Source organism: Ranitomeya imitator, chromosome 1 (genome assembly GCF_032444005.1).
Source record: "Ranitomeya imitator isolate aRanImi1 chromosome 1, aRanImi1.pri, whole genome shotgun sequence".
Taxonomy (NCBI): Eukaryota; Metazoa; Chordata; class Amphibia; order Anura; family Dendrobatidae; genus Ranitomeya; species Ranitomeya imitator.
The window spans coordinates 769,011,235-769,034,274 of NC_091282.1; the positions used below are offsets into that span (position 1 = coordinate 769,011,235).

Genomic DNA, 23,040 nt, shown 5'->3' on the forward strand with positions numbered 1-23,040 from the left:
CGACGAAACAAAGTTCTGGACTTTCTTCCCCGACCAGCGATATCACAGCAGGGGCCTGATCGCTGCTGCCTGTCACACTGGACGATATCGCTAGCCAGGACGCTGCAACGTCACGGATCGCTAGCGATATCGTCTAGTGTGACGGTACCTTTAGCCCTTTTATGCCTGGGGAAAAAAAGCAGCCACATTGATTAGTGTTGTCACTATCTCCCAGGGAGCTGCAGCTGCTCCTCCTCCACAATGCACTGGACTGAGTGAGTCATCTCTGTGACATCCACTACTCACTGATCTGCATCTGTCCCATTAGCGCCTCCAGTCCACTCATGGTCTGCTGCTTACATTGCCGCAGGCACCCAGGCTGTGTCCGGCTGTGTTATGTCACCTCAGGTGTCCCCTCTCTCTGAACTGTGAGGCTGCGGTACACTGGAAGACTCAGGAACACACCAACGGGGAAGGGGCGTGGCCTAACAAAAGGGGCGTGTGACAGCAGCTTCTCCTGTTCTGTCTGCGGGAAGCTCTGCGTCCCGTGCAGGACAGTCGGGACAAGCATGAAATCCGGGGCAGTCCCGCACAATGAGGGACGGTTGGGAGGTATGCCAATACCTCTGTTAGAAAACCTCGTAAAACAACTTTAGAGGTCCACAAAACTAACGTTTCCTCCACAGGTTCAGTTCACAAACAGGTCAACTCCCGTCAAGGAGAAAGAGAAGACAAATCCAAGGACCCAAGCAGACAGTGTCCCTTAAACATGAAGCCACATTCCTTACTTAAGTGCAGAGCTTTCAGAGAAAAGTCATTGGAAGAACAAAAGGCCTTCCTTAAGGAGAACCACATTTGCTACAAATGCTGCTCTTCAACATCCCACTTCACCAGGGACTGTGAGGTTAGTGCAAAGTGTGCCGAATGTGACACCACCGAACATAATTCAGCTCTAAACCCTGGACCACCATCGGAGACTCTCCCCCAAGTCCAAGAGCATAGTGGGGAGCTGAAGGACTCAAATACTGACACTCCAGCAATAACTTCTAAGTGTACAGAAGTTTTTGGAAACCTCATAGGAGGCAAGTCCTGCTCTAAAATTTCCCTAGTGAGAGTCTACCCAGCAGACGGAAAGGACAAAGCCATCAAAGTATACGTGATTTTAGATGATCAGAGTAAAAAGTCATTAGCAAAGTCTGCCTTCTTTGATAGCTTTAACATCAGAGGACCCAGTGCCCCCTACTCCTCAAAAACTTGTACCAGTATTGTAGAGACAGCTGGTAGGAGATCAACAGGCTACGTAGTCAAGTCTATAGATGGCCAAATGTGTCTGCCCTTACCAACCATATTGGAATGTAACCAGATTCCTGACAACAGGTCAGAGATACCTACGCCTGAAGTGGCATCCCATCATCCTCATCTGAAGTGTATAGAACGCCTGATTCCCAGCCTTGACCCAGAGGCTCAAATAGTCTTGCTCCTTAGGAGAGATATTCTTTGAGTCCACAAAGTTAGACAACAGATCAATGGCTCACACAATGCTCCATATGCACAGAGACTCTACCTTGAGTGGGTCATTGTAGGAGTGGTCTGTTTAGAAGGTGCACACAAACCGACAATGGTTAACAACATGCTTACTAGTACACTCGAGAATGGACGTCCATCTCTCCTTCCACCATGTGAAAATCACTGCTTCATAAAGGAAGTGCCACACATTTCAGCACCAAGTATCTTAACGGGTCATACCTGAGATGATTGCATCTTGGATGGCGACCAAGATCACCTTGGGTGTACGGTCTTCTGCAAGACAAAAGAAGACAATCATACACCAATGTAATTTGAGGATAGACTGTTCCTAGAGATGATGGAGCAAGGAATGGTGCACGAGAGAACTAAGAGCTGGATTGCACCTTGACCCTTCAAGCCTCAAAGACAATGCTTGCCTAGCAACAGAGTGCACAGAATGAGAAGGTCTAACTCACCTGAACAACGGAAATACGTGCCTACACATCTCAACCCTACGGACCAGGCTAATAGATTTGTTGCTACTAATCGCCTCAAAGACACCATTTGGTTTACAGGCCCTGAGTTTTTGTATAGACCATTGCCTAACATGACAGAAACGGCCTTATTTGAACTAGTAAGGGTGGTTTCACATTTGCGCTTTTTTTTGCGTTTTTGCGGTAAAAAACGCAAAAAGACGCATGCGTTTTTTCCCTATATTTAACATTAAAAACGCATGCTTTTTTTGTATGCGTTTTGACGCGTTTTTGCAACGCATGCGTTTTTTTTCTGCATGCGTTGTGTTGCAGAAATGCAACATGTAGTATTTTTAGCGGCGTTTTTTTTGCTGCAAAAAAAGCATGCGTTTTTTTCGGGGTTTTTTGCGGCAAAAAAATGCATTGCTGTCTATGTAAACGCATGCGTTTTTAACCACATGCGTTAAAAACGCATGCGGTGGTTTTTTTTTTAAACAAAAAAACACACTGATAAACCACCCCACACCATAAAATTGATAAAGGGATCCTAACCCTACCCCTACCCCTAACCCTAATCCCTTTAAGGGTAGGGTTAGGGGTAAGATTAGGGGTAGGGTTAGGATCCCTTTAGGGGTAGGGTTAGGATCCCTAACCCTACCCCTAACCCTAGCTCTTTCTGCTTATAGTGGGTTTTTTACTTTATTTTGATGATTGGCAGCTGTCACACATTTATCTGCATGCGTTTAAAAAACGCAAACGCATGAAAAAACGCATGTAAACGCATCAAAACGCAGCGTTTTTTTCACCACATGCAAAAACGCAAGTGTCCAAAAAACGCAGCGTTTGCACGCGTTTACATGCGTTTTTTCAACATGCGGTTTATTAAAAAACGCATGCATTTTGAAACGCAAGTGTGAAACCAGCCTAAATCCACATGCTGATGTTGAAATATGCCCTCAAATGTCTGCGTTACATACGGAAACTTTGAACCGCCACTTGGGATTCCAGCGATTCAGTAGGTTCTCTACTTGGAATTCACTTGTTCATGCCATCGCCTGTCTCACCCACAAAGCTCAGTCGTACAAGATAACCTCACCAACAAAAAAGGGAAGCTGAGCAGGCTGGCACCATTGTAAACACGTCCACACAGCTCTCGATCTAGAGCAATCAAAGAATGTAATTATCCGAGCAGTAAAGTGAGAAAACTATGCCAAAGTAATCGACTGTGTAACCAACCAAAGACCAATGGCAAAAGATAGTGTTCTGAGGAAACTCGACCCAGTCATCGATGGAGATGGTCTCTTAAGAATAGGAGGATGCCTTAAAGAGGCAAACAGAGATTCTGCAGAGAAGCATCCTGTGATAGTTCCTGGACAACACCACATAACTACTCTGCTTGTTCAACATTACCACGAGCGGACAAATCACTAAGGTCGTATGTTCACAGAGGGAGCCTTAAGAACATCTGGTCTGTGGATAGTTGGAGCTAAAAGATGTGTGCAGATTCATCTTTAACTGTTATTTGCAAGAAACTTTGTGGTATTTCGCAGATTCCGTAGATGGCGGATCTTCCATATGACCGGTTTAGCACAGATCCACTTTTCACCAACGTTGGTATAGATGTGTTTGGTCCTTGGTCTGTGGTTGTCCGACAAACCAGAGGAGGCCACGTGAACGGGAAATGATGGGTGATTATGTTTCTCTTGTCTATGCATAAGAGCCGTCCACATAGAGGTAATCGAATCTATGGACACTTAATGCTTCATAAATGCTCTCCGGTGTTTCATTGCCATCAGAGGAACGTCAAATATATTCGTTCTGACCGAGGCACGAAATTTGTCGAAGCAGCAAAAGAACTGAAACTCTCTTCCAACTTGGATGTGAATGATGTAGAAAAATAACTAAGTGTACATGGGTGTACTTGGACTTTCAACCCACCACATTCTTCACACATGGGAGGTGTATGGGAGAGAATGATAGGTGTCACAAAGAGAATCCTTGATTCAATCTTCTTACAAGAAGGATCTGCAAGACTGATGCACGAAAGCTTGACAAGTTTCATGGCAGAAGTGTCAGCCATCATAAACGCCAGACTGTCAGTCTCGGAGAAATGAATGGCCATTAGGTCTCATTACTCAGACATTCCCTAGTAAAGACGGAATTGTACGTAAGGTAGAAGTAAAAATAGGGAAACAAGATGAGACCAAATTGTTCCTCAGGCCAGTAGGGGAACTCGTTCTGCTGTTCTCGTCCAATAAACACAATCGTGACTTCAGTTAACATCAAGCGGAAAGTTTTCTGTCCTAGCAGTAAATTTGCTGTCTAAAGTTTAGCCATTTTGTGCCTCACAGTTATTACATGTGTGTGTGTGTATATATTTATTAATAAAAAATAAGAACAGCACAAAAAATATTTTTTACTTATCTTCAGGTGCATGGCACCCCAGGCAACCTGTCCATTGATTGTCCAAAGTTTACAAAATTCAAAAAAGTAGGCAGCACTCCATATCCTTTGAAAAAATGTGCAGGATTTATTAAACCCACATGTCTGGGCAACGTTTCGGTTCTGAATGAGCCTTTCTCAAGCAGTGGGTGTTTCCCCAAAGTGTGCGTATATATATATATATATATATATATATATATATATATATATATATATATATATATATATATATATATTTCTACAATCCTCAAATACAGCCAATCATATTATACATTATATAAAGTGCGGTACATGTACAGTAATCTGAGTGCATTACAGATTATTGCTATTTGCTAAAGTTCGCATAAAGTGCATCTGCAGTGCCCCAGAGTCCTGGTTTTTGCAGTAATGTTATTCTTCCACCAGGGGGAGTGATGTTACGTCTGAAGGCAATGAAGGAGATCTTCTGTCCAGGTATCACAACCACAAAACACACTTCACACTCCAGGCCGCCAGGGGGAGCCATGCTTCTATCTATTAGGGCGCTCCTCACACTTGGGTAAAACTGGTGGGTTGGTTAGGAATTTAGTCAGTCAGCCCCGACCGAGTTTGGCAGAGGCTGGTTGGAGTGGGTTCCAGCCAGCTCCAGACTGCGGCCTGCGGAAGGTGAGGGTACACGGAGCTGCGCCTGCATCCCATGCGGCAGCATCGCAAGAAAGAGATATTGGAAGGAATTGTGTTGCAGTGAGTGATAAACAAAGTCATAGCAAAAGGAGAGGAACATCAGAGAGAGACCAGCTAGAAGCAGGCTGCCTCCTTCTGAAGCGCAGTACCGGTAGCCAGAACACCAAGGAAGTAAGGATCTCTATGCTTTACTTCAGAGGCTGGCAGGACAGTTGATTCCACGTTGGCTGCTCGACCATATACCCAGGAGGCACGGTGGCAACTTGTGGGGGCCGGGGCATCTCTAGGGTCCCTATAAAAAGCCTCAGGCCACCAGTCATACATGTTTGTCCTATCTGTCAGGGGAACAGAGAGGAAGAGATTTAACACCTACAACAGTTGTGAGGACCTCACCGAGTTGCTCAGCAGGGAGGAATTACAACACTCAGGCGCTAAAGGAAGGCTATTGAATTCCACCTGGATAAGGGGACTCTGGATTTGCCTTCAGACCAGCCAGACTCTGCCGACCCCGTGGTCCGTACCCTGGACTGTGGATGCTGAAGCCTTCAGTAAAGGTAAAGAGGCTGCACTCTGGGAAGCCCTGGGGATACACTTCACCTGTGGGAAGGTATACCATCTAGCTGCCATAACATCACCCCAGCGGACCCCTAAGCAGCGTCGGTCACCCTGACCAAATAGCACAGGTGGTGTCACGAACATTATCCCTTTAAAGACCTTCCCCTCATTTTCAACAGACGTTCCCCTTGGGCCACGGACAGGGTCAGCCACCGTGATATCCCCACTGAGAACCGAAGGACCCGGCTCCGAGTGCCCCATTGCCCTACACGGGGGGGGGGGGGGGCGCTCCACATCTGTGCCAACAAAAGTGTTATGTGCTCATGTGTTCGTATACATATTATACTCTTTATCACTTAATCGATCGCACATTCTACTGTCCAATTGATCATAATATTCATAATGTGTTTCCGTTTACCCTTTGGGATACACGTTGTTCATGGAGGATGCCATGTACGCTACACAGCGTTCTATCAAGCTTACTGCACATGTCCAAGCGCGTCATTGTTGTGAAATGGGTTACAGGCCAATCATCTACTCTGTGTTGCATTTTTTTGGATAGCGCATGCGCATAAGCATAGTATACCGCCATATTTGTTGTGACATACTGAATTATCTCTTATTATTTAATATTTAAAGGGCTTCCACGCGCCCTTACTGCGGCACTCTATGCCCTCATATCTCTTGGGATATAATCCCACACAGAACCATCCATTATTCTTTTTTCAGATAATCCAAATTTAAACCATGCGCTGCGCTACATACCGTATGGACTACTTATGGTGCATAATCCCGCCCTGATGCTCCGGACGACACCTTGTTCAGGCTATCTTGAGGAGTCAAATAGTGCCCAAATGCTGCAATTAACCCCTCCGGGTCAAAATGCCTCAATTGTGACAGCTAAAGGCAGTTGCACCATTGTTCCAGTTAATCGCATGCTGTTAGACAAAATAGCAAACGCAGATGTTCCTTTTGCTCAATATTCCAATATTTTGGTTTATTAATAACTTGGCCTTTAATTCATTCACATAAAAAAATCAAAATTTACTCAATAACATAAAAAAATGATTACTATATTTTTCATGTATTTCTTTTATGGGACAATTTCTTCTTTCTTTCTAAAAAAATCTCCGTCCTCCATGTTAGTATGTTCTCCCAAGGTAGGTATTTCATACTGATGGACAGCAATGTACCTAAAAAAACAAATTTATAAAATTAGGGATATCCATAATTAAACGAATAACATAGTATCTCTAAATCTAAGATAACAGCAACATACTGCCACTCCCGGATCCCAACTACACTGATTAGATAAGAGATATATACCTAGCTTTAAATAACCCTATGTATTTTAAATTCAGTGCGCCGTGGAAGCTCTTTAACCCCTTTCTGCCATTAGACGTACTATTCCGTCCATGTGGGGTGGGCTTTACTTCCCAAGGACGGAATAGTACGTCATAGGCGATCGGCCGCGCTCACGGGGGGAGCGCGGCCGATCGCGGCCGGGTGTCAGCTGCTTATCGCAGCTGACATCCGGCACTATGTGCCAGGAGCGGTCACGGACCGCCCCCGGCACATTAACCCCCGGCACACCGCGATCAAACATGATCGCGATGTGCCGGCGGTGCAGGGAAGCATCGTGCAGGGAGGGGGCTCCCTGCGTGCTTCCCTGAGACCCCCGCAGCAACGCGATGTGATCGCGTTGCTCCGTGGGTCTCCTACCTTCCTCCCTGCAGCAAATCCCGGATCCAAGATGGCCGCGGATCCGGGTCCTGCAGGGAGGGAGGTGGCGTACCAAGTGCCTGCTTAGAGCAGGCACTTGGTAACGCTGCAGCGCTGTTTGACAGATCGGTGATCTGTCAGAGTGCTGTGCAAACTGGCAGATCACCGATCTGTATTGTACCCCCCTGGGACAAAGTAAAAAAGTTAAAAAATTTTTTTACAAGTGTGTAAAAAAAAAAAAATCCTAAATAATGAAAAAAAAAAAATATTATTCCCATAAATACATTTCTTTATCTAAATAAAAAAAAACAAAACAATAAAAGTACACATATTTAGTATCGCCGCGTCCGTAACGACCCGACCTATAAAACTGGCCCACTAGTTAACCCCTTCAGTAAACACCGTAAGAAAGAAAAAAAAAAACGAGGCAAGAAACAATGCTTTATTGTCATACCGCCGAACAAAAAGTGGAATAACACGCGATCAAAAAGACAGATATAAATAACCATGGTACCGCTGAAAGCGTCATCTTGTCCCGCAAAAAACGAGCCGCCATACAGCAACATCAGCAAAAAAATAAAAAAGTTATAGTCCTCAGAATAAAGCGATGCAAAAATAATTATTTTTTCTATAAAATAGTTTTTATCGTATAAAAGCGCCAAAACATTAAAAAAATGATATAAATGAGGTGTCGCTGTAATCGTACGACGAATAAAACTGCTTTATCAATTTTACCAAACGCGGAACGGTATAAACGCCTCCCCCAAAAGAAATTCATGAATAGCTGGTTTTTGCTAATTCTGCCTCACAAAAATCGGAATAAAAAGCGATCAAAAAATGGCACGTGCCCGAAAGTGTTACCAATAAAAACGTCAACTCGTCCCGCAAAAAACAAGACCTCACATGACTCTGTGGACTCAAATATGGAAAAATTATAGCTCTCAAAATGTGGTAACGCAAAAAATATTTTTTGCAATAAAAAGCGTCTTTCAGGGAGTGACGGCTGCCAATCATAAAAATCCGCTAAAAAACCCACTATAAAAGTAAATCAAACCCCCCTTCATTACCCCCTTAGTTAGGGAAAAATAAAAAAATTTAAAAAATGTATTTATTTCCATTTTCCCATTAGGGCTAGGGTTAGGGCTAGGGTTAAGGCTACAGTTAGGGTTAAGGCTACAGTTAGGGTTAGGGTTGGGGCTAAAGTTAGGGTTAGGATTACATTTGCGGTTGGGAATAGGGTTGGGATTAGGGTTAGGGGTGTGTCTGGGTTAGAGGTGTGGTTAGGGTTACAGTTGGAATTAGGGTTAGGAGTGTGTTTGGATTAGGGTTTCAGTTATAATTGGGGGGTTTCCACTGTTTAGACATATCAGGGGCTCTCCAAACGCGACATGGCAAGCGATCTCAATTCCAGCCAATTCTGCGTTGAAAAAGTAAAACAGTGCTCCTTCCATTCCGAGCTCTCCCGTGTGCCCAAACAGGAGTTTACCCCAACATATGGGGTATCAGCGTACTCAGGACAAATTGGACAACAACTTTTAATTTTCACGGCTCAAAGTTCTCACAACACATCTAGATAAGTTCGTGGGGGGGTCTAGTTTCCAATATGGGGTCACTTGTGGGGGGTTTCTACTGTTTAGGTACATTAGGGGCTCTGCAAACGCAATGTGACGCCTGCAGACCATTCCATCTAAGTCTGTATTTCAAATGGCGCTCCTTCCCTTCCGAGCCTTCCCATGCGCCCAAACGGTGGTTCCCCCCCACATAACATATGGGGTATCAGCGCACTCAGGACAAATTGCACAACAAATTTTGGGGTCCAATTTCTCCTGTTACCCTCGGGAAAATACAAAACTGGGGGCTAAAAAATAATATTTGTGGGAAAAAAATTTTGTTTTATTTTTACGGCTCTGCATTATAAACTTCTGTGAAGCTCTTGGTGGGTCAAAGTGCTCACCACACATCTAGATAAGTTCCTTAGGGGGTCTACTTTCCAAAATGGTGTTACTTGCGCCCAAACAGTGGTTTACCCCCACATATGGGGTATCAGCGTACTAAGGACAAATTGTACAACAACTTTTTGGTTCCAATTTCTTCTCTTACCATTGGGAAAATAAAAAATTGGGGGCGAAAAGATCTTTTTTTTTTTTCACAAAAATTATTTTTTATTTTTACGGTTCTGCATTATAAACTTCTGTGAAGCACTTGGTGGGTCAAAGTGCTCACCACACCTCTAGATAAGTTCCTTAGGGGGTCTACTTTCCAAAATGGTGTCACTTGTGGGGGGTTTCAATGTTTAGGCACATCAGTGGCTCTTCAAACGCAACATGGCGTCCCATCTCAATTCCTATCAATTTTGCATTGAAAGGTCAAACGGCGCATCTTCCCTTCCGAGGTCTCCCATGCGCCCAAACAGTGGTTTACCCCCACATATGAGGTATCAGAGTACTCAGGACAAATTGTGCAACAACTTTTTGGTTCCAATTTCTTCTCTTACCATTGGGAAAATAAAAAATTGGGGGCGAAAATATAATTTTTGTGGAAAAAAAATATTTTTTATTTTTACGGTTCTGCATTATAAACTTCTGTGAAGCACTTGGTGGGTCAAAGTGCTCACCACACCTCTAGATAAGTTCCTTAGGGGGTCTACTTTCCAAAATGGTGTCACTTGTGGGGGGTTTCAATGTTTAGGCACATCAGTGGCTCTCCAAACGCAACATGGCGTCCCATCTCAATTCCAGTCAATTTTGCATTAAAAAGTCAAATGGCGCTCCTTCGCTTCCAAGCTCTGTCATGCGCCCAAACAGTGGTTTACCTCCACTTATGGGGTATTGGCGTACTCAGGACAAATTGTACAACAAGGTTTGGGGTCCATTTTCTCCTGTAACTCTTGGCAAAATAAAACAAATTGGAGCTGAAGTAAATTTTTTTGTGAAAAAAAGTTAAATGTTAATTTTTATTTAAACATTCCAAAAATTCATGTGAAACACCTGAAGGGTTAATAAACTTCTTGAATGTGGTTTTGAGAACCTTGAGGGGTGCAGCTTTTAGAATGGTGTCACACTTGGGTATTTTCTATCATATAGACCCCTTAAAATGACTTCAAATGAGATGTGGTCCCTAAAATAAAATGGTGTTGTAAAAATGAGAAATTGCTGGTCAACTTTTAACCCTTATAACTCCCTAACAAAAAAAAATTTTGGTTCCAAAATTGTGCTGATGTAAAGTTGACATGTGGGAAATGTTACTTATTAAGTATTTTGTGTGACATATCTCTGTGATTTAATTGCATAAAAATTCAAAGTTGGAAAATTGCGAAATTTTCAAACTTTTCGCCATGTTTCCGTTTTTTTCACAAATAAACGCAGGTAATATCAAAGAAATTTTACCACTATCATGAAGTACAATATGTCACGAGAAAACAATGTCAGAATCACCGGGATCCGTTGAAGCGTTCCAGAGTTATAACCTCATAAAGAGACAGTGGTCAGAATTGTAAAAATTGGCCCGGTCCATAACGTGCAAACCACCCTTGGGGGTAAAGGGGTTAAATATTAAATAATAAGATAATTCAGTATGCCACAACAAATATGGCGGTATACTGTGCTTATGCGCATGCGCTATCCAAAAAATGCCACACAGAGTAGATGATTGGCCTGTAACCCATTTCACAGTGATGACGCACTTGGACATGCGCAGTAAGCTTGATAGAAAGCTGAGTAGCGTACATGGCGTCCTCCATGAACAACATGTATCCCAAAGGGTAAGTGGAAACACATTATGAATATTATGATCAATTGGACAGTAGAATGTGCGACAGATTACGTGATAAAGAGTATAATATGTATGCGAACACTCATAACACTTTTGTTGGCACATATGCACTTTATGTGAACTTTAGCAGATGGCAATAAGCTTTAATGCACTCAGATTACTGTATATGTACTGCACTTTATGTAATATATAATATGATTGGCTGTAATTGAGGATTGTAGAAATGCCTATATATATGCACTTTGGGGAAACACCCACTGCTTGAGAAAGGCTCATTCAGAGCCGAAACGTTGCCCAAACACTTGGTTTTAATAATATATATATATATATATATATATATATATATATATATATATATACATATACATATATATATTGTATATAACTTATCCTTCCTATATTTTTATATTGTAAGGTAACAGCACCATCTGCTGCCGATTTGGTGTATGCATTTTGGTGCAGTTTGCAATGTATTATGGGATGTTCCTACTGCATTGTGGAATTGTTCCTGTTGTATTGTGGTCTCTTTATGACACTGAAAGGAACAGCAGACATTGTTCCTGTATGCTCTTCAGGTGAAACTACATCATTTGTTTTTCTGTCATGCTCCTTGTAAGCAGTCTGCTTTAAGCATAGTTGGTAAGCCACTATCTGCGTGTTACAGTCCTGTGTTTATAAGCATATTTGCTGTATTAGAGAGGCAATCAGCTCCTTGTATATTACCTCATGTTAGTGTGTATTGCAGACAATCTGTATTTTATGCACTGTACAGTTATATATTCTGAAATGCTCCTGTTATTGCATCTTATAGTTTCATCCCTTCCTGTCACATCTACAATCAATAAAAGAAGATTACAATTTTACAGCCTCTTAAGACGGGTTTAGCTACATGTCTCATTACACACCATGCTAACGCGTATGAGGACAGCATAATAGTGACCACTCTCCTGAGGAGCCCTGTGCCCTGTAACGATAGTGACCTCTCTCCTGATGAGCCCCATGCCCAGTAACAATAGTGACCCCTCTCCTGAGTGGCACCGTGCCCTATAACTATAGTGACCCCTCTCCTGAGGAGCCCTGAGCCATATAACTATGGTGAACCCGCTCCTGAGGAGCACTGTGCCCTAGAACTATAGTGAACCCTCTCCTGAGGAACCCTAAAACTATAGTGACCCCTCTCCAGAGGAGCCCTGTGCCCTATAACTTCAGTGATGCTCCTCTCCTGAGGAACCTTGAGCCCTATAGCTTTAGTGACCCCACTCCTGAGGAAAGGCGTCAAAATAAAAAAGATAAACAGTAGGGAAATTCAAAAACCGTGTAACATATTGTCCCCTTAAAAATATATTTTTAATCAAATAATCTTTAAAAATACCACTTCCCAGTGAAAACAGAAAAAAATATATATGAATCTGCTAGTGCACCTGTCCTCACACCCGTAACCCTGCGCTTACCTGCTGTCCCTTCCTAAAAGTGGAGGTTGGCACCCTGATAGATTATTTGGCGCCCCCACTCCGCGGCGGCTAACACCTGCTCACCCTGTTAAGTAACTAACAAACTATAGGAGGGAAAACAATGAGCAAGTAAAAGAAATGAAAGAAAGCGTAGGGTAAGAAAAAACTAAGGTGCACAAAAAATTATTATATCCACCTCCTGCATTAGGGTCCCGTGTAGGACGTTTAAAATGCTAAAAAAAAATTATAGGAGTGAAAAAAATCATGTGCTCATAGCATTTTGATATAACGGAGGGAAGATATATAGTTAACAGATGACCTGGTTCAATCTTAAATAAACCATGTACATGGCAGCACCTCCCTGGTAAAAATTAACAGTAGTCATAGTCAGTGCATTAGAAATTTTCAATGATATTATATATATCTTAGTACAGCTGCTAATATCTATAAGCACACAGTGGTTTTCAAAATGCCATACCAGAATAGAAAAAATAATAGAAAAATACACTCGATTGCACACTAGATGGAATAGTATGCAGACAATAACCAGTGAGCACTGATAGCCAACGGTAGGTGCTGGTACACATGCACAATCAGGTAACCAGAAATAGATGGTTCAAAAGACAGCCAATAAAGAGGGTGTTAGCCTCCAAAAAACACAACACTTAGCTGTCAACAAACGCCTCTCCTGAGGAACCCTGAGCCCTATAACTAAAGTGACTCCTCTCCTAAGGAGCCCTGTCCCCTATAACTATGGTGAGCCCTCTCCTAAGAATCCCCGTGCTCAATACCTTTAGTGATCCCTCCCCTGAGAAGCCCCATGCCCTATAACTATAGTAACCCCTCTCCAGAGGAGCCCCGTGCCCTATAACTATAGTGATGCCTCTCCTAAGGAGCCCTGTCCCCTATAACTATAGTGACCCCTTATCACGATCAGCTGCGGCCGCAGAAGCGGCCCAGCCCATAGACGCCCCCATACCGACCAACCTCAAGGCATGGGACGTGCGTCCCCCGGGGACGAAATACGGACCCTTTAAACCACAGAGGGGGACCCGGCCTACCCGAACTAGAGGAGGGCAGCAACCGGGGTTCTGTGGTAGCTGAGCATGTGGACAAGGAAAGAGACACGTAGGACATGATTACACCGATACTTCAGGTATAGAGAAACTAAAGTTTACTAAAGTAAAGTCACACAGTACATAAACAAAACTGTTATGGATCTGGTGGTTAAGAGCACCCGGAACGACCTGATGCTTAAACTCACACAGGACAAGCTCTGGGAAGTGGGAACTCTGCTGACCGCAACCCCTAATCCTATCACACAACTAGAAATAGCCGTGGAGTGTACCTAACACGACCTAGACGCCTCTTCACAGCCTAAGAGCTAACTAGCCCTAAAGATAGAAAATAAAGCCTACCTTGCCTCAGAGAAATTCCCCAAAGGAAAAGGCAGCCCCGCACATATATTGACTGTGAGTTAAGATGAAAGTCACAAACACAGAGATGAAACAGGTTTCAGCAAAGGGAGGCCAGACTTACTAAACAGACTGAGGATAGAAAAGGTATCTTTGCGGTCAGCACAAAAAACTACAAAAAACCACGCAGAGTGTGCAAAAAGACCTCCGCACCGACTCACGGTGCGGAGGTGCCACTCTGCATCCCAGAGCTTCCAGCTAGCAAGACAAAATCATGATAGCCAACTGGACAAGGAAACAATGAACAAATAATTAACTAGCAGGGACTTAGCTTCTGCTGGAGTAGACAGGTCACCAGAAAGATCCAAGAGCGACCTGAACCAGTACAAGAACATTGACAGCTGGCATGGAGTAACGATCTGAGTTAAATAGAACAGCCAGCCAAAGAATAAACTATGTCACCTGTGGAAGGAACCTCAGAAGCAGCAGCTCCACTCACAGCCACCAGAGGGAGTCCATGGACAGAACTCGCCGAAGTACCATTCATGACCACAGGAGGGAGTTCGAAAACAGAATTCACAACAGTACCCCCCCCTTGAGGAGGGGTCACCGAACCCTCACCAGAGCCCCCAGGCCAATCAGGACGAGCCAAATGAAAGGCACGAACTAGATCGGCAGCATGAACATCAGAGGCAAAAACCCAGGAATTATCTTCCTGACCATAACCCTTCCACTTGACCAGGTACTGGAGTTTCCGCCTCGAAATACGAGAATCCAAAATCTTCTCCACCACATACTCCAACTCCCCCTCGACCAACACCGGGGCAGGAGGATCAACGGAGGGAACCATAGGCGCCACGTATCTCCGCAATAACGACCTATGGAACACATTATGGATGGCAAAAGAAGCTGGAAGGTCCAAATGAAATGACACAGGATTAAGAACTTCAGAAATCTTATATGGCCCAATGAAACGAGGCTTAAACTTAGGACAGGAAACCTTCATAGGAACATGACGAGATGACAACCAAACCAAATCCCCAACACGAAGTCGGGGACCAACACAGCACCGGCAGTTAGCGAAACGTTGAGCCTCTCCTGGGACAATGTCAAATTGTCCACCACATGAGTCCAAATCTGCTGCAACCTGTCCACCACAGTATCCACACCAGGACAGTCCGAAGGCTCAACCTGCCCTGAAGAGAAACGAGGATGGAAACCAGAATTACAGAAAAAAGGCGAAACCAAAGTAGCCGAGCTGGCCCGATTATTAAGGGCGAACTCAGCCAAAGGCAAGAAGGACACCCAATCATCCTGATCAGCAGAAACAAAGCATCTCAGATATGTTTCCAAAGTCTGATTAGTTCGTTCGGTTTGGCCATTTGTCTGAGGATGGAAAGCCGAAGAAAAAGACAAATCAATGCCCATCTTAGCACAAAAGGACCGCCAAAACCTCGAAACAAACTGAGAACCTCTGTCCGAGACGATGTTCTCCGGAATGCCATGCAAACGAACCACATGCTGGAAAAACAATGGCACCAAATTAGAGGAGGAAGGCAATTTAGACAAGGGTACCAAATGGACCATCTTAGAGAAGCGATCACAAACCACCCAAATGACCGACATCCTTTGAGAGACAGGGAGATCTGAAATAAAATCCATGGAAATATGCATCCAGGGCCTCTTCGGGACCGGCAAGGGCAAAAGCAACCCACTGGCACGAGAACAGCAGGGCTTAGCCCGAGCACAAATCCCACAGGACTGCACAAAAGAACGCACATCCCGTGACAAAGAAGGCCACCAAAAGGATCTAGCCACCAAATCTCTGGTACCAAAGATTCCAGGATGACCCGCCAACACCGAACAATGAACCTCAGAGATAACTCTACTAGTCCATCTATCAGGGACAAACAGTTTCTCCGCTGGACAACGGTCAGGTCTATCAACCTGAAACTTCTGCAGTACCCGCCGCAAATCAGGGGAGATGGCAGACAAAATTACCCCCTCTTTGAGAATACCCGCCGGCTCAGGAACACCCGGAGAGTCAGGCACAAAACTCCTTGACAGGGCATCAGCCTTCACATTCTTAGAGCCCGGAAGGTACGAAACCACAAAATCAAAACGGGAGAAAAACAGCGACCATCGAGCCTGTCTAGGATTCAACCGTTTGGCAGACTCGAGATAAGTCAAATTCTTGTGATCCGTCAAGACCACCACGCGATGCTTGGCTCCTTCAAGCCAATGTCGCCACTCCTCGAATGCCCACTTCATGGCCAACAACTCTCGATTGCCAACATCATAATTACGCTCAGCAGGCGAGAATTTTCTAGAAAAGAAGGCACATGGTTTCATCACCGAGCCAAAAAACACACCAAAAACAGGCAAAGATGCTTACCTGTCTAAATAGGCCTCAATACAAATGCACAAGCAGGGTGCACCGGACCCAAACAAAATAGCAAATGCACAGGTGCAATACCTAATGAAACAGCCAGCCTTCAATAAGGGTTTGGCCGTGTGGTACACCAATGCACTAAGATAAAATACTCTGTATGTGGCGTGTTCACACAAGGAATACAAAGTATCTGGCTACAGCCTATTAATGACGCCCTATGGCGGGCTGCCCAGTGCTAAAATGCATCCCGTGTGAACAGAGGCCACAGTGTACAGAACAATTTGGGCCCAGCTGCACCCTGCAAAAAAAATACGTGCAAAAAAGCATATAAATATATGTAAGGTATTAGTTGATATTAGGGCCATAATATGGAAGCTGGCAACCCACGCCAAGGGTCCTTACGTATTGCCAGTCCTACTCTAACATGAAAAACACCAAAAAAGGACACATTCAAGAAAAAACACACCAAAAACAGGCAAAGATGCTTACCTGTCTAAATAGGCCTCAATACAAATGCACAAGCAGGGTGCATCACCGAGCCATCAGAACTTCTTTGCGACAAAACAGCCCCTGCTCCAATCTCAGAAGCATCAACCTTGACCTGAAACGGGAGCGAAACATCTGGCTGGCACAACACAGGGGCAGAAGAAAAATGACGCTTCAACTCCTGAAAAGCCTCTACAGCCGCCGAGGACCAATTGACCACATCAGCACCTTTCTTGGTCAAATCAGTCAATGGTTTAACAACACTAGAAAAATTAGCGATGAAGCGACGGTAAAAATTAGCAAAGCCCAGGAACTTCTGCAGGCTCTTCACAGATGTCGGCTGAGTCCAATCATAAATGGCCTGAACTTTAACAGGGTCCATCTCGATAGTAGAAGAGGAAAAAATGAAACCCAAAAATGAAACCTTCTGAACCCCAAAGAGACATTTCGACCCCTTCACAAACAAGGAATTCGCACGAAGGACCTGGAACACCATTCTGACCTGCTTCACATGAGACTCCCAATCATCCGAAAAGACCAAAATATCATCCAAATATACAATCATGAATCTATCCAGGTACTCTCGGAAGATGTCATGCATAAAGGACTGAAACACAGATGGAGCATTAGAAAGCCCGAATGGCATAACCAGGTACTCAAAATGGCCATCGGGCGTATTAAACGCTGTTTTCCATTCATCGCCCTGTTTAATTCGCACAAGATTATACGCCCCTCGAAGATCTATCTTGGTGAACCAACTAGCCCCCTTAATCCGAGCAAACAAATCAGACAACAGCGGCAAAGGGTACTGAAATTTGACTGTGATCTTATTAAGAAGGCGGTAATCAATAAAAGGTCTCAAAGAGCCATCCTTCTTGGCCACAAAAAAGAACCCTGCTCCCAATGGTGATGACGACGGGCGAATATGACCTTTCTCCAAGGATTCCTTTATATAACTCCGCATAGCGGCGTGCTCTGGCACAGATAAATTAAACAGTCGGCCCTTAGGAAACTTACTACCAGGAATCAAATTAATAGCACAATCGCAATCCCTATGAGGAGGTAAGGCACCGGATTTGGGCTCTTCAAATACATCCCGGTAATCTGACAAAAACTCAGGGACTTCAGAAGGAGTGGAAGGCGAAATTGACAGCAATGGAACATCACCATGTACCCCCTGACAACCCCAGCCGGACACAGACATAGATTTCCAATCCAATACTGGATTATGGACCTGTAGCCATGGCAACCCCAAAACGACCACATCATGCAGATTATGCAACACCAAAAAGCGAATATCCTCCTGATGTGTAGGAGCCATGCACATGGTCAATTGAGTCCAGTATTGAGGCTTATTCTTGGCCAAAGGCGTAGCATCAATTCCTCCCAATGGAATAGGATACTGCAAGGGCTCCAAGAAAAAACCACAGCGCCTCGCAAACTCCAAGTCCATCAAATTCAGGGCAGCGCCTGAATCCACAAATGCCATAACAGAATAGGACGACAGAGAGCAAATCAGATTAATGGACAAAATAAATTTAGACTGTACCGTACCAATGGTGGCAGACCTAGCGAACCGCTTAGTGCGCTTAGGACAATCGGAGATAGCATGAGTGGAATCACCACAGTAAAAACACAGCCCATTCCGACGTCTGTGTTCTTGCCGTTCCGCTCTGGTCAAAGTCCTATCACATTGCATAGGCTCAGGCCTATGCTCAGAGAATACCGCCAAATGGTGCACAGCTTTGCGCTCACGCAAGCGCCGATCGATCTGAATGGCCAAGGACATAGACTCATTCAGACCAGCAGGCGTGGGAAATCCCACCATGACATCCTTAAGGGCTTCAGAAAGACCCTTTCTGAAAATTGCCGCCAGGGCACACTCATTCCACTGAGTAAGCACAGACCACTTTCTAAACTTCTGACAGTACACCTCCGCTTCATCCTGACCCTGACACAAAGCCAGCAAGATTTTCTCTGCCTGATCCACTGAATTTGGTTCATCATAAAGCAATCCAAGCGCCAGAAAAAATGCATTAACATCACGCAATGCAGGATCTCCTGGTGCAAGGGAAAATGCCCAGTCTTGAGGGTCACCACGCAACAAAGAAAATGATTTTTACTTGTTGAACGGGGTCACCAGAGGAGCGGGGTTTCAAAGCTAGAAACAGTTTACAATTATTTTTGAAATTCAGGAATTTAGATCTATCCCCAGAAAACAAATCAGGAATTGGAATTCTAGGCTCTAACATCGGATTCTGAACCACAAAATCTTGAATGTTTTGTACCCTTGCAGTGAGATGATCCACACAAGAGGACAGACCCTGAATGTCCATATCTACACCTGTGTTCTGAACCACCCAGAGGTTAAGGGGAAAAGAAAGACAAAAAACACTGCAGAGAAAAAAAAATGGTCTCAGAACTTCTCTTATCCCTCTATTGAGATGCATTAATACTTTGGGCCAGCTGTACTGTTATGGACCTGGTGGTTAAGAGTACCCGGAACGACCTGATGGTTAAACTCACACAGGACAAGCTCTGGGAAGTGGGAACTCTGCTGACCGCAACCCCTAATCCTATCACACAACTAGAAATAGCCGTGGAGCGTACCTAACACGACCTAGATGCCTCTTCACTGCCTAAGAGCTAACTAGCCCTAAAGATAGAAAATAAAGCCTACCTTGCCTCAGAGAAATTCCCCAAAGGAAAAGGCAGCCCCCCACATATATTGACTTTGAGTTAAGATGAAAGTCACAAACACAGAGATGAAACAGGTTTCAGCAAAGGGAGGCCAGACTTACTAAACAGACTGAGGATAGAAAAGGTATCTTTGCTGTCAGCACAAAAAACTACAAAAAACCACGCAGAGTGTGCAAAAAGACCTCGGTGCGGAGGTGCCACTCTGCATCCCAGAGCTTCCAGCTAGCAAGACAAAATCATGATAGCCAACTGGACAAGGAAACAATGAACAAATAATTTACTAGCAGGGACTTAGCTTCTGCTGGAGTAGATAGGTCACCAGAAAGATCCAAGAGCGAACTGAACCAGTACAAGAACATTGACAGCTGGCATGGAGTAACGATCTGAGTGGAGTTAAATAGAACAGCCAGCCAAAGAATAAACTACGTCACCTGTGGAAGGAACCTCAGAAGCAGCAGCTCCACTCACAGCCACCAGAGGGAGTCCATGGACAGAACTCGCCGAAGTACCATTCATGACCACAGGAGGGAGTTCGAAAACAGAATTCACAACACAAAACATGACGATGTCAGGCTCCCGATTCCACACCTCAGAAGGGTACCACCCAGTGGACCCCAAGGCACCAACGGATCACCGAGGCACAGATAGGCGGGACATCAGGACCCAGGCAGGACATCAGGGTACACGAAGACATCAGGGTACAGGCAAGACATCAGGATACAAACAGGACATCTGGACTCAGGAAAGACCTCAGGGTCCATGAGGTTATCAAGATACAGGCAGTACTTTAGGGTACAGACAGGACATCTGGACCCAGGGTCACCGGCAGACATCAGACATGAGTTCGGCTCCGGACATCCGACATGACCTACAGGTACCACCAGGGACATCAGGCTCCAAGCTCCAGACAGCAGTCATCAGGTTCCAGACTGCGGTCATCAGGCTCCGGGCATAGGACCTAGGAAGGAACTCAAGCGTGATGGTGCAGACACCGCCTTACTGGACATGAGCCAGATGGGGTTAACACCGCATGGTAGTCAGAGCACAGTAGTAGATGTTCAGCAGAAACACCGGTTTCAAGAGACTCAAAGTCACTGGGAGTGAGGCTCCAGATGCAGAGGGATTCCAGTAACATAATCACAACAGACACAGTTCAGACAGGTTCAGGTACAGGACAGGTACAGGATCAAGGATTCGGGCCTGGATTTACCGCCTCCAGGACAGGTGCCAGAACAGGACAAAACAGGAATCAAGGCAAGGACTTTGGTACCAAAACATAGACAGGAGAGATGCAGGAACAGAAACACATAGCAACATTCAGGAGCTTTGTGAGTGTAGCTCAGGCCCCACCCATAGGGCAGGGGAGCTTTATATATGAGCTGCCCCTCAGCAATTGGCTGGGGACAGCATTTGAAGTACACACCCTCACCCTGTTAAAAGCAGGGGAGGTGTGGCCGCACATGCACTAAGCATACACAGACACCATTACAGCACACACAGTGCAGGATCTGAGATTCAGGGCACCTGGCTGAGACCGCATGCACTGAGCCACGTGGAAAGTCATGCACCAGCCGCAAATGACCTCACAACCCGCGGACAGCTTCACAGCAGCAACCAGGGACCGCACATGAGGAAGGTATGCAGCAGGGCAAATACCTAAATGCCCATGTACGACTGCGCAGCAGAGCAGGGAACTGAGAAGGCTCCATTCAGGTAAAAGCCAACAGTATCCTAGCTCAAATTAGGGGGAAAAGAGTAAGGGGTTAAAGCAAACATATGCATTGTCATGCCAAAAACCAGAAACAGACAGAATGACATTGACACCCCTCTCCTGAGAAGGCCGTACTCTTTACCTATAGTGAACCCTCCTGAGGAGCCCCATGCCCTATAACTATAGTGACCCCTCTCCTGAGGAGCCCCGTGCCCTATAACTATAGTGACCCCTCTCCTAAGGAGCCCTGTCCCCTATAACTATAGTGACCCCTCTCCTGAGAAGGCCTGTACTCTTTACCTATAGTGAACCCTCCTGAGGAGCCCCAAGCCCTATAAATATAGTGACCCCTTTCCTGAGGAGCCCCGTGCCCTATAACTATAGTAACCCCTTTCCTGAGGAACCCTGAGCCCTGTAACTATAGTGACCCCTCTCCTAAGGAGCCCTGTGCCATATAACTATAGTGACCCCTCTCTTGAGGAGCCTTGAGCCCTATAGCTTTAATGACCCCTCTCCCGAGGAACCCTGAGCCCTATAACTATAGTGACCCCTCTCTTGAGGAATCTTGAGCTCTATAACTATAGTGATTTCTCTCCTGAGGAGCCTTCAGCCCTATAGCTTTAGTGACCCCTCTCCTGAGGAACCCTGAGCCCTATAATTATAGTGACCCCTCTCTAGAGGAGCCTTGAGGCCTATAGCTTTAGTGACCCCTCTCCTGAGGAATTCTGAGCCCTATAACTATAGTGGCTCCTCTCCTGAGGAGCCCCGTGCCCTATAATGATAATGACCCCTCTCCTGAGGGGCCTCTTGCCTTATAGCTATAGTGACCCCTCTCCCAAGGAGCCCTATAACTATAGTAACCCCTCTCCCGAAGAGCCCTGAGCCCTATAACTATAGTGACCCCTCTCCCAAGGAGCCCTATAACTATAGTAACCCCTCTCCCGAGGAGCCCTGAGCCCTATAACTATAGTGACCCCTCTCCCAAGGAGCCCTATAACTTTAGTAACCCCTCTCCCGAGGAGCCCTGAGCCCTATAACTAAAGTGACCCCTCTCCTGAGGAACCCTGAGCCCTATAACTATAGTGACCCCTCTCCTGAGGAGCCCTATAACTATAGTGACCCTTCTCCCGAGGAGCCTTGAGCCCTAAGCCCTATAACTATAGTGACCCCTCTCCTGAGGAACCCTGAGCCCTATAACTATAGTGGCCCCTCTCCTATGGGGCCCCGTGCCCTATAACTATAGTGACCCCTCTCCCGAGGAGCCCTATAACTATAGTAACCCATCTCCCAAGGAGCCCTATAACTATTGTGACCCCTCTCCCGAGGAACTCTGAGCCCTGTAACTATAGTTACCCCTCACCTGAGTAACCCTGAGCCCTATAACTATAGTGACCTCTCTCTCAAGGAGCCCTATAACTATAGGGACCCCTCTCCTGAGGATCCCTGAGCCCTATAACTATAGTGACCCCTCTCCCGAGGAGCCCTATAACTATAATGACCCCTCTCCTGAGGAACCCTGAGCCCTATAACTATAGTGACCCCTCTCCCGAGGAGCCCTGAGCCCTATAACTATAGTGACCCCTTTCCTGAGGTGTCCCCCCATATTAACTCTTCTGTTCCTTCTTTTATCTCTAAACTGCAGGTATTGAGTTGTATTTTATCACCTGAGAAATCTCACAACAGCACAGAGGATTACAATCCACAGAATTTGCACAATGGAAGAGGATGAGGGTTATCCTCCTGGAAGTTCCATAGTGCTCAGTGGATATTGGGG

The 23,040-nt window shown here is 45.2% G+C and overlaps 1 protein-coding gene across 1 annotated transcript in view; it reads right to left on the reverse strand.

Moving 5' to 3' along the window:
• RPS6KL1 (ribosomal protein S6 kinase like 1) overlaps positions 1-23,040 on the reverse strand; it is a 61,114-nt gene that overhangs the window by 35,674 nt on the left and 2,400 nt on the right. Inside the window, exon 2 of the mRNA XM_069735744.1 lies at positions 1,726-1,779. The gene's annotated coding sequence lies outside the window, so the exon portion shown is untranslated. The remainder of the gene's footprint in view (positions 1-1,725; positions 1,780-23,040) is intronic.